Source organism: Pipistrellus kuhlii, unplaced genomic scaffold (assembly GCF_014108245.1).
Source record: "Pipistrellus kuhlii isolate mPipKuh1 unplaced genomic scaffold, mPipKuh1.p scaffold_m20_p_8, whole genome shotgun sequence".
NCBI classification, from domain to species: domain Eukaryota; kingdom Metazoa; phylum Chordata; class Mammalia; order Chiroptera; family Vespertilionidae; genus Pipistrellus; species Pipistrellus kuhlii.
Genome location: NW_023425584.1, coordinates 35845882 through 35855751, shown reverse-complemented (window position 1 = coordinate 35855751; position 9870 = coordinate 35845882).

The following is a 9870-nucleotide window of genomic DNA, read 5'->3' as shown; positions in this document are numbered from 1 at the left end:
CCATTCTCTCTAAAAATCAATAGAAAAAAAATATACTCAGGTGAAGATTAACAAACAAGCTTCTACACAACAAAAGAAATGATCAATAAAATGAAAAGGGTGCCCACTGTATGGGAGAACATATTTGCCAAAGATGCAACCTATAAGAGGTTAATTTCCAAAGTATATAAAGAACTCAAACAACTTAACAAAAGGAAGATAAATTCCAATTAAAAAGTGGACAAAGGACCTAAATAGATACTTCTCCTAGGAGGACAGATGGCCAAAAGGCATATGAAAAAAATGCTCAAGGTAATTAATAATCAGAGAGATGCAAATTAAAAGACACTGAGGTATTACCTCACATCTGTTAGAATGGCTACCATCAACAAATCAACAAACAACAAGTATTGGCTAGGATGTGGAGAAAAGGGAACCCTAGTACACTGCTAGTGGGAATGCAGACAAGTGTGGCCATTCTGGAAAACAACGTGGAGTTTTCTCAAAAATCAAAAATGGAACTACCATTTTACCCAGTGATCCAACATCTAAGAATATATCTTCAGAATCCTGAAACGCTATTCTGAAACAATATATGCATCCCTATGTTCATATCAGAGCAAATACAATAGCTAAAATCTGGAAACAGCCCAAGTGCCCATAAATAGATGAGTGGATTAAAAAAAGAGGTGGTACATTTAAACAATGGAATACTATATAGCTATAAAAAAGACGGGTCCCTGGAGGGACCTAGAGAGTATTATGCTAAACAAAATAGTCCAGTTAGAGAAAGATAAGTACCACATTATCTCCCTCATACATGGTATCTAATGAACAACATTAACTGTTAAACAAAATAAATTCAGAGACACAAAAGCATGGAACAGATTGAAATATCTCAAAGGTAAAGCAGGAATTGGGGGGCAGGGATTGGGAGGGGAAAAGATTAACCAAATAACTTAAATGTATATATGCAAAATCTATGGACACAGGCAATAGTGTAGTGCAGACCTGGGAGAAGTGAGGAGAGGGTCAATGGGGAGAAAAAGGAATGTTATTATACTTTCTACAATAACAATAAAATTAAAAAGAGAGAGAGACAGTGCTTTCCTTTGTGGAGAAAAGAAAAATATTACAGCAGGGGGGGGGGGGGGAAATAACACCTCAAATCCATTATTCCTGCTTAAAAGTTACAACTAGTTGAATGTGCTTATGTAAGCCCAAATGATCAACTCTGAACAATGTCAGCACCTCAGAATCTGGGACATGTAACAACAGAGTACATACAGCACTACTTTGCCTCATTCCAGTCAGACCAGAGAAATTACTTCCCTAAAGAGACCAACTGTTGAGTGATGGGTTCATATGAATGGGAGCCTGGACATATCTAGAGAGGACAGTTTTCATCATAAGTGATTCTTGCTGGTAATGTACCTGAGATAAGATGATTTTAGCAAAAGCCCATGAAAGTAGTTTCCTTTCCATGACCCTCCCCTGGACTTCACGATGTCCCAGGTGTGTGGTTTCATTTTGGCATGGATCTCAGTGTTGAAAGAGTTATTAATCTAGTCAGTGGGAAACAGCAAAGCTTCGACTCTTACAAAGCACAAAGCCACTCAGCCATCTCTGGCTTTAGCTGGTGAAACATGAGGGATTAAACAGATGTCCTTTCATCTGTATATTTCTCTGTGGATCAACCCTATATAGTCTATAGGAGACAGTATAGCAATGAAATTAAAAGCTTTGAAACCAGAAAAGCTTAAAAATGAATTCTTCCTCAGTTATTTACTAACTCGGTAACAACGTTTAAATTAATTATACCATATCAGGTTTGGTATATAAGTTATGTTAAATAAAATTCTCGGAATAATCTGTATAAAATTGGCAATTCTTTTAAATACTTAGTAGGGTTACCTATGAAAATACTTTAATTTCAAATTTAGTCTCTTAATCATTATAAAACTTCTTAGGCTTTTTACTTCTATTATGCTGGAAAATTAAATGGAATAAGAAGGGTGCCCACTGTAGGGGAGAACATATTTGCCAAAGATGCAACCTATAAGAATCAGAAATGCTTCTCTAAGAACTTTGCCATTTAATCTAAAATTTCAAATTTATTGCTTTAAAATCCTGGTTGGGGATGTTTCGGAGGCAGGATGGGGGACCACAGGCCTGACCTCGCCTCTGTCAGGGGGAAAGCTCTCTCTCGGCCGGGGTCTCTCCCCTCGTCCCTTCCTCCTCTCGCAGAGGAAGCCCTGGCTGGGAACCCAGCTGGAATACCAGGGCCCCCAGATCCCAGAGAGCTGGGTTCACCTCTGACCCCTGCAGCTCCGCCCGTCCCAGCGGGACACGCGGAGACGGTCACATCCGGATAACATCTGCAGGGGTCCGGCGGCTCCCGCCAGGTTCCACCTTCTGCAGAGGCGTTTCCTTCGTGCCACCAGGGCGGCAGCCGGGGCCTCGGCTTTTCAGGCTCCCGAATCCCAGAGCCAAGGCTGTGTGTGCCATGAGGGCTCCGTGAGGACAGGGAAGGTGCAGGGGAAGCAGAAGCAGCAGCAGCAGCGGGTCCCCGAGCCCCCCTCCCAGCCACAGGGTGACCTGGCTGGCCCCTTAGAAACCCATCCTGTCACCCCAAGGCCTGGAGCCGCCCATCTCTTCCCCGGTCCCGGTCCTCTTGAAGCCCCTCAGCCCACTCCTGCTCCCCTGCTGTCCGTGTGCAGAGCTAACATGGGGGGCGGGCCCCCCAGTCTCCAGAGCCTTCCCAGCACCAAGTCAGGCCTCTGTCTGACCCGAAGGACAGCCCGTGATGAGAGAGCCTCCTGCCCGTCATCCTTAGAAGCTGCCGCCTAAAGAGACACGTCCCACGCGGCAAAGAAGCCCGTCAGTGGGCGTTCTGTCCTCTCAGGCTCCCAACCAGCAATGACCAAGGAGGGGTGAGTGGCCTTGTGGCCGCATGCAGGCCCAGGACCTGTGTCCGTGCTCTGAGCCAAGATGGAGGGCACGTGGTCCTCCCACCCCTTTCATTCATGCCCCTAGCAAAGCTCCCAATCTTCAGAGCAGCCCCCGGTTTGGCCAAAATGCCATATGAAACGGACCTCTGCCTAGACGCCATGGTTCTGTGGGCCCCTCGCCAGCGTTCTGGCTGAGCCGTGCGTAGAGAGCACAGCTGCGGGCAATGCAAGGTGCCCGGCTCCCGCAGCCCATCAACCCTCCAGACCAGAGCGCCTTCCCAGTTAGGGTGTGGGAGGGCGGCGGGAGCTGGAAACCAGTGGCTTCAGCTCTTGTGGGGCTGTCCTCTGTGGGGCTGTCCGTTTCTCCCCATCCTGCCTTTGGCTTCCCCCATCAGCCCTCTACATGGTTGTGGATGTTTTTTGGGGCAGCATGGGGGACCACGGATCTGACATCAGACCCCACCTAACATCACATAGGTGTGTGGCTGCTGCCTCTCAGCTTCCCCCTCTGAGCCCGAGGTCATGCTGGGGAGCCCTGGGGCTGGACAGCAGCTGAGCACCCGGGGCCCGGGGCCTCCTCCCCCACCAAAGTCAGCCTGCGTTCTGCTTTCTTCTCACGAGTGTGACACTCGTGGGTCAGTCAAGAAGCTTTTGTTGAGCAGCTCCCGTGCCCTGTGCACGTGCTGGGGGCCTGGTGATCAGACAGTCACCGTCTCCTCCCTGATGGAACGGACGGTCTGCCAGGAACCCCACGAGTGTCGCTGAGGGTCTGGGGGCAGTTCTCCTCCAAGGCCCTGGGCAGCCTCCCCACGCACAGCCTGCACTTCCTGTCATTGAAGAGAAACACCCGGGAAGCCCCCATGGGCCCCCGTTGCCCTCGGTTTCCATGACTGTGAGTGAGGTTAGGAAGGCTTGCTGGCCCTCCCGGTGCGCTCCCTTCCTGACTTGGAAACATGAAGGTCGGCAGATACTGTGAATTCAGCCTCGTGGCCAACTGTGAATGGAAGGAGAAGCTGGGAGGCCTCCTTGGAGAGCGTTTGGGGCTGCAGAGGTCCCCACGGGGTCAGAGCGGAGCCCAAGCATTGGCCCTTCAGGCCCCCCCACCCCTGCCCCCCAGTTCCAGCCTCACCTCCAAAGTTCTGGGGTCTGTGTCCCCACTGCCTTTAGCCACCAGAGCCGCAGGCATTGCGCCTCCATCCAACCTGAGGTCCTGAGTCCCAGAGTTCCCTGTTCGTCCTGAGCGGTGCAAGGTGACCTCTCCACGTCACCAAACTAAAGACGGGCCGGGGCCCTGGACTCTGCCCGCTCCCAGCGGTTCCTGTGACCTCGGAGGGGCGTGGCGCCCTGTGAGCCTACGTTCAGTGTTGATTTGGGGGCAGGATGAGACCTAACTGTGAAGCCTGTGGGATTCGGTGACGTCAGCTGGGATTTCACAAGCGCGCACCCCCTGTGTCTTCGGTGGCCGCCAGGCGCACACTCGCTGTGTTGAATGTGATGTAAAATTTTGTACAGGAGAAGTTTTTATATTTTCTACCAACAGCATTTGTCTTCCAGAAATGCTATTAATTTAAATTAAAACGATTAGTATTAACGGACGTGCTGTATCACTTTTTGCCACCGGCAAGAACACACCCTCTGCCAGGCCGCCTGGGCGTCTGGAGTTTGAATAAAACTGTACCAAGTGTCAAAAAAATAAATAAATAAAAATAAATAAATAAAATAAAATTATTTATATAATCTTATAATCTTTTTCATCATAAGGATTTAAAGAACTCCTCCTCTTTTTTAAAAATAATATGTTTTTATTGATTTCAGAGAGGAAGGGAGAGGGAGAGATAGAAACATCAGTGGTAAGAGAGAATCATTGATTGGCTGCCTCCTGCATGCCTCCCACTGGGGACTGAGCCCACAACCCGGGCCTGTGCCTTTGACCAGAATAGAATCTGGGACCTCTCTGTCCTAATGTTTTAACTGTTTCACATATTTTATATTCCTGTGCAAGAGGGCAAGGCAACCACCTAACCCAGTCAGATGATTTTTGTTTTTTTATTTGCAATAATTATTATACTTTAGTTTATTCTAACTTAGTCCATTTGGTGATGTATTTTGGGGTTTAAGCCTAAGCCTAAGCCTAGTTAAGCCTAGCCTAGTTAAGCCTAAGCCTGAGCCTAGTTAAGCCTAGTCTAGTTAAGCCTAGTCTAGTTAAGCCTAGCCTAGTTAAGCCTAAGACTAAGCCTAGCCTAGTTAACCCTAAGCCTATTTAAGCCTAAGCCTAAACCTAGTTAAGCTTAATCCTAGCCTAGTTAAGCCTAAGACTAAGCCTCGTTAAGCCTAGCCTAGTTAACCCTAAGCCTATTTAAGCCTAAGCCTAAGCCTAGTTAAGCTTAAGCCTAGTTAAGCCTAGCCTAATTAAGCCTAAGCCTAGTTAAGCCTAAGCCTAAGCATAGTTAAGCCTAGCCTAGTTAAGCCTAAGCCTATTTAAGCCTAAGCCTAGTTAAGCCTAGCCTAGTTAAGCCTATTTAAGCCTAGCCTAGTTAAGCCTAGCCTAGTTAAGCTTAAGTCTAGCCTAGTTAAGCCTAAGCCTAGTTAAGCTTAAGACTAAGCCTAGTGTAGTTATAAATCAATATGCATTTATATTTAATCATATACATAATGCTTTTCTGTTCTTAACTCCTTCCTGCAACTCCATATTTTTATCTTGTATGTTTTTATTTGAATTATGTCATTTGAAGAGTATCTATTGCTTAAAACCCACTCAACTTTTGTTCATCTGAAATACATTTATTTTGCTCTCGTTCTTGAAGAATATTTTTGTTAAGTATATATTCCAGAATGTCAATTCATCCTTTCAGTATATTGAAAATGATCTCCTGATATCTTTGATGTATTATTATTTGGATTATATTATTGCAATTAAGATAATAGTTATTTATGAAAATTTTGAACTTTAAAGAAAATATGCCTTTATTCCTTCTCTTTTCAATATTTTTTTGGGGAGAGGGGTTAGAGGACTAGGTGAAAGAGGCAAAGAGATTCACAAGTACAAACTGGTAGTTACAAAATAGTCACAGGAATGTAAAATACAGCACAAGGAATATATAGTCAATAATATTGGAATAACTGTGTGTGGTGTCAGATGGGTACTGGAAATATTGGGGGATCACTTTTGAAAGTAGATGATTGTCTAGGGACTATGCTGTACATCTGAAACCAATACAAAATAATAATGAAAGCAAACTGTAGTCCTGTGTGATAAAGAGCTAATATGCTAATTAGACCAAACAGCAGAACAACCATCCAGATGACATTCCAGACGACTATCCAGACAACCTTCTGGATGAAGCCACGGCTGTGAGGGGCTTTCGAAGGGCAGCCGAGAAAGCCAGGGCCGCGAGGGCTGAGCCCCTTGCATGAATTTCGTGCATCAGGCTTTTAGTTAAAATATAAAATATTTTTCTCATTGTAATTATTTTCTATCAGCTGCATTGCACATGCTCCAGTGAAGGAATTAATTTTTTTCAGGTATTTTTATTATAATTTCCTTTTCTCCTTTCAGACAAAAAAAAAAAAAGTATATTTTAGAACTTTGAAAGCATTAACTCTATATTTCACCCTCTTTTTTTGCTTTCCAACGTTTCTACTTCTATTGTAAATGTTAGATATTGTCTTCTGATCTATTTCTTGAGTAACTGAGTTTATCTTCACCCAAAGAGGAGCATTCGATCTGCTGTTGCAACCTTTCCTTGTATCTTAAATATGAAAATTTAGTTCCAGAATATGTGTTTGGTTCAGTTTCCAAACTTCTATACCACCATTTATAGTTTCCAAATATCTGGTGAAAATCTCAAGGCTGAATTCTACTTCTTTGAACACATGATGTATAGCTCTTATGGAGTATGTATCTGACAGTGCCTTTATCGGTAGTCTTTCGGGGGCTGTATTGAAAGAAGCATTCCCTAACTGTCATGCCAAATGTTGCCTCTGCAAAAATCTATGGTTCTGTTTATTCTTCTGGCTCTTGCTTCATTTTTCTCGTCTACTCATGTGTTTGGTTATCTGTATGTGTACTGGATACTATATTTAAAAGTTAATAATGGAAACACTTCTAAAAAACTAAAAAAAAGTCTGAGAGAAAATGCAGACATATGAAATAAATGGGGAAGATACATCACACCTGTGGGTCAACTGTGTGTGAATAATGGTAAGGCATTTCTTCCCAGAGGAGAGGACTAGTCCTCGGTCAAGGGTATACAAGTAGCTGTACTCCCCTGCTAGAACCTCCAAACAAGAAAATGAAACAAAAGCCACTAGCAGGAAGATAATATTAAGTCTGAGAAAGAAATATGTAAATAATCCTTCAAAAAAAAAATCCTATCTTCAAAGGGGCATTTGCAAAACGGATTATAGGAAATGAGATTAAAGACAAACCAAGTACAATGGTAATTTTAATAGTCCAATAATAAGTTAATAATTAAAATATTTTTATTGGTTTTAGAGGGGAAGGGGGAGGGAGAGATAGATATAAACATCAATGATGAGAGAGAATCATTGATTTTCTGTCCCCTGCACACACTCCACTGGGGATCAAGCCTGCAACCTGGACATATGCCTTGACCAGGAATCAAACAGTGACCTCCTGGTTCATAGTCTGACACTCAACCACCAAGTCACACCAGCCAGGCTAAGTAATAATATTTAAATTGGTAGTTATCAAGAAATACTTAAGAATAAAGATACATGGTAAAGTGTTTATTATAGTAAAGAACCAGGTTTGGCTTCCTGTATTCTGACTTTAAGAATTGGACACAGAACCAAGGAATAAAAAGCAATATATTAGGATAGAATGCAGGGTAGGAAAATAAGATGAGTTTTTTTTTTTAATATTAGACTCTAGGTTCCTAATACATTGAATGGGTCTGGCCATTAGGTTGAGAAACTGGAGGAAAAACATGAAAAGATGGTGTCATGAAGTCAAGAAAAAGGAATTGATATTGTAAGTAGCAAAGTAATATAAAAAAATTAAAAAACAAAAACACAAAGAAAGGACCACCATATTTTACAATTAGGCCCTGGTGATTTAATGGGAAGAATTTCAATGATGTGAAGGAGGTAGAAATATTATAGTAGGTTATAAATAAAATATGAAGAGATGGGAACAAGAATTGTACATGGACCATTTCTTCAGTCAAATTGACTGTAAGTTACAGAATGAATAGTGAAATTTCTGTAGTAAGAGGTTTTGGAGAAAATATCACAAGCAAAGGCATGAGTATAAACAGTGCTTACAGAGATTAGTGGTTGGGAGGCAGGGTTCCATAAAGAGAAGGGAGCTGATTATATCATTTTTAAGTGACCTAAATCTGAAGATGCGCTTAGTGGGATTTGTCCCAGAGGTATACATTAACAATGGAAGTGTATGGAAACAAACGTTCAAAGTCCACCAGGAATTTCCATGCTGTGGCTTCAGACCCTCCTTTCTTTGATTTCCAGTGAACCCTAGATGAAAAGGAGAACTGACCCAGGCAGCTTTAAAGTGATGACTAGGGATTTATTTTTTTTAAAACACTTGGGTATTACATTTAAATAACTAGCTCCGGTGTTGCTACCTCCTGAGAATTTTCAAGGTAACTATCCATCTTTGTAACTTAATCACATAAATAACAATGATAACTATTTGAAAAAGAAATACTTTATTTTATTTTTAATTGTGGGGACAATATTCACTCTTTCATAGGCTTTGAATCTCATTAATATTCAGTTTCCAAAATGTTTGACATGCTGTGGCATTACTTCAATATATAATTATCACTTACTGAAAATAATAGAACACATTTCTTTTAAATTAAGAGTGTGTAAGTAAATCAAAACACCAAGAGATATAATACTTCAATTATAATATCAATAGTTAGAGGTTGCCACTCTATGCCCTTTCCTAAATATTTCCTTCTTTTTTCGCTAATCCACTTCCTCATTAGAGTTCCCTTACCAGTTTAAAATTCATAGGCATAAAAATTCTTCCAGGTAGAAATTAAAAAGTAAAAAGTATAAAAAATATAAATTCAGAAATTAATTGCTAATGAATCTACAAATCGTATTTAATCACCTTTTGATCCCATTTTACTATTGATAATAATTAAAATATAAAGGGAGAGCCAAATTGAAAATTACTACTGAGAATATTATAAAGTAAAAACACAGGTTATGTTAATAATATTATATAATCAATCCAAAAATTTTCTTGTTATACACTATTTACTAGGCATCATATTCAGATATGTATACGTATGTAGCCAACAAAATGATAAGAAATTGGTTCACTTTAAATATTAAACAATTGTAAAATATTTGACTATTTCTATAAGTATCTATAGAATAAAATATTAACAAAATTAAAAAATATATAATTTATATCAAATGAAATATTTGAATGTTATTAATACAATATTTATTAAATCTTATATAATAAAATGGTAATATGCAAATATATCAAACAGTAGAACAACTGAACAACCAATCAAAGCATAATATGCTAATAATATGCTAAGGTTGTTCATCTGCTCACTATGATGTGCAGTGACCACCAGAAGGCAGTCACCTGGCCGAACAGTCAATATGATGTGTACTGACCACCAGGGGGCAGATATTCTGACCAGTAGAGTGATGTTTCTCTCTCTCTATTCCTCTCCCTTCCTCTCTCTCTTAAATCAATAAAAACATTTTAAAAAATTTATAACTTTCATTTAGTATACAAGATGACTCCCTCCCCCTTAGGCAATTTCTTTGAAGTGCATTATATAGTGATGGTTAAAATAGTGAACCTCCATATTTTACTATGTTTCTTTGTGATATTTGGGACACATTTTCCAAGCACTGGGAATTTGCAAAACATCATATAATTTAGACAAAATGTCTGGATTATTTTATCTGAAGTCCTAGTAAC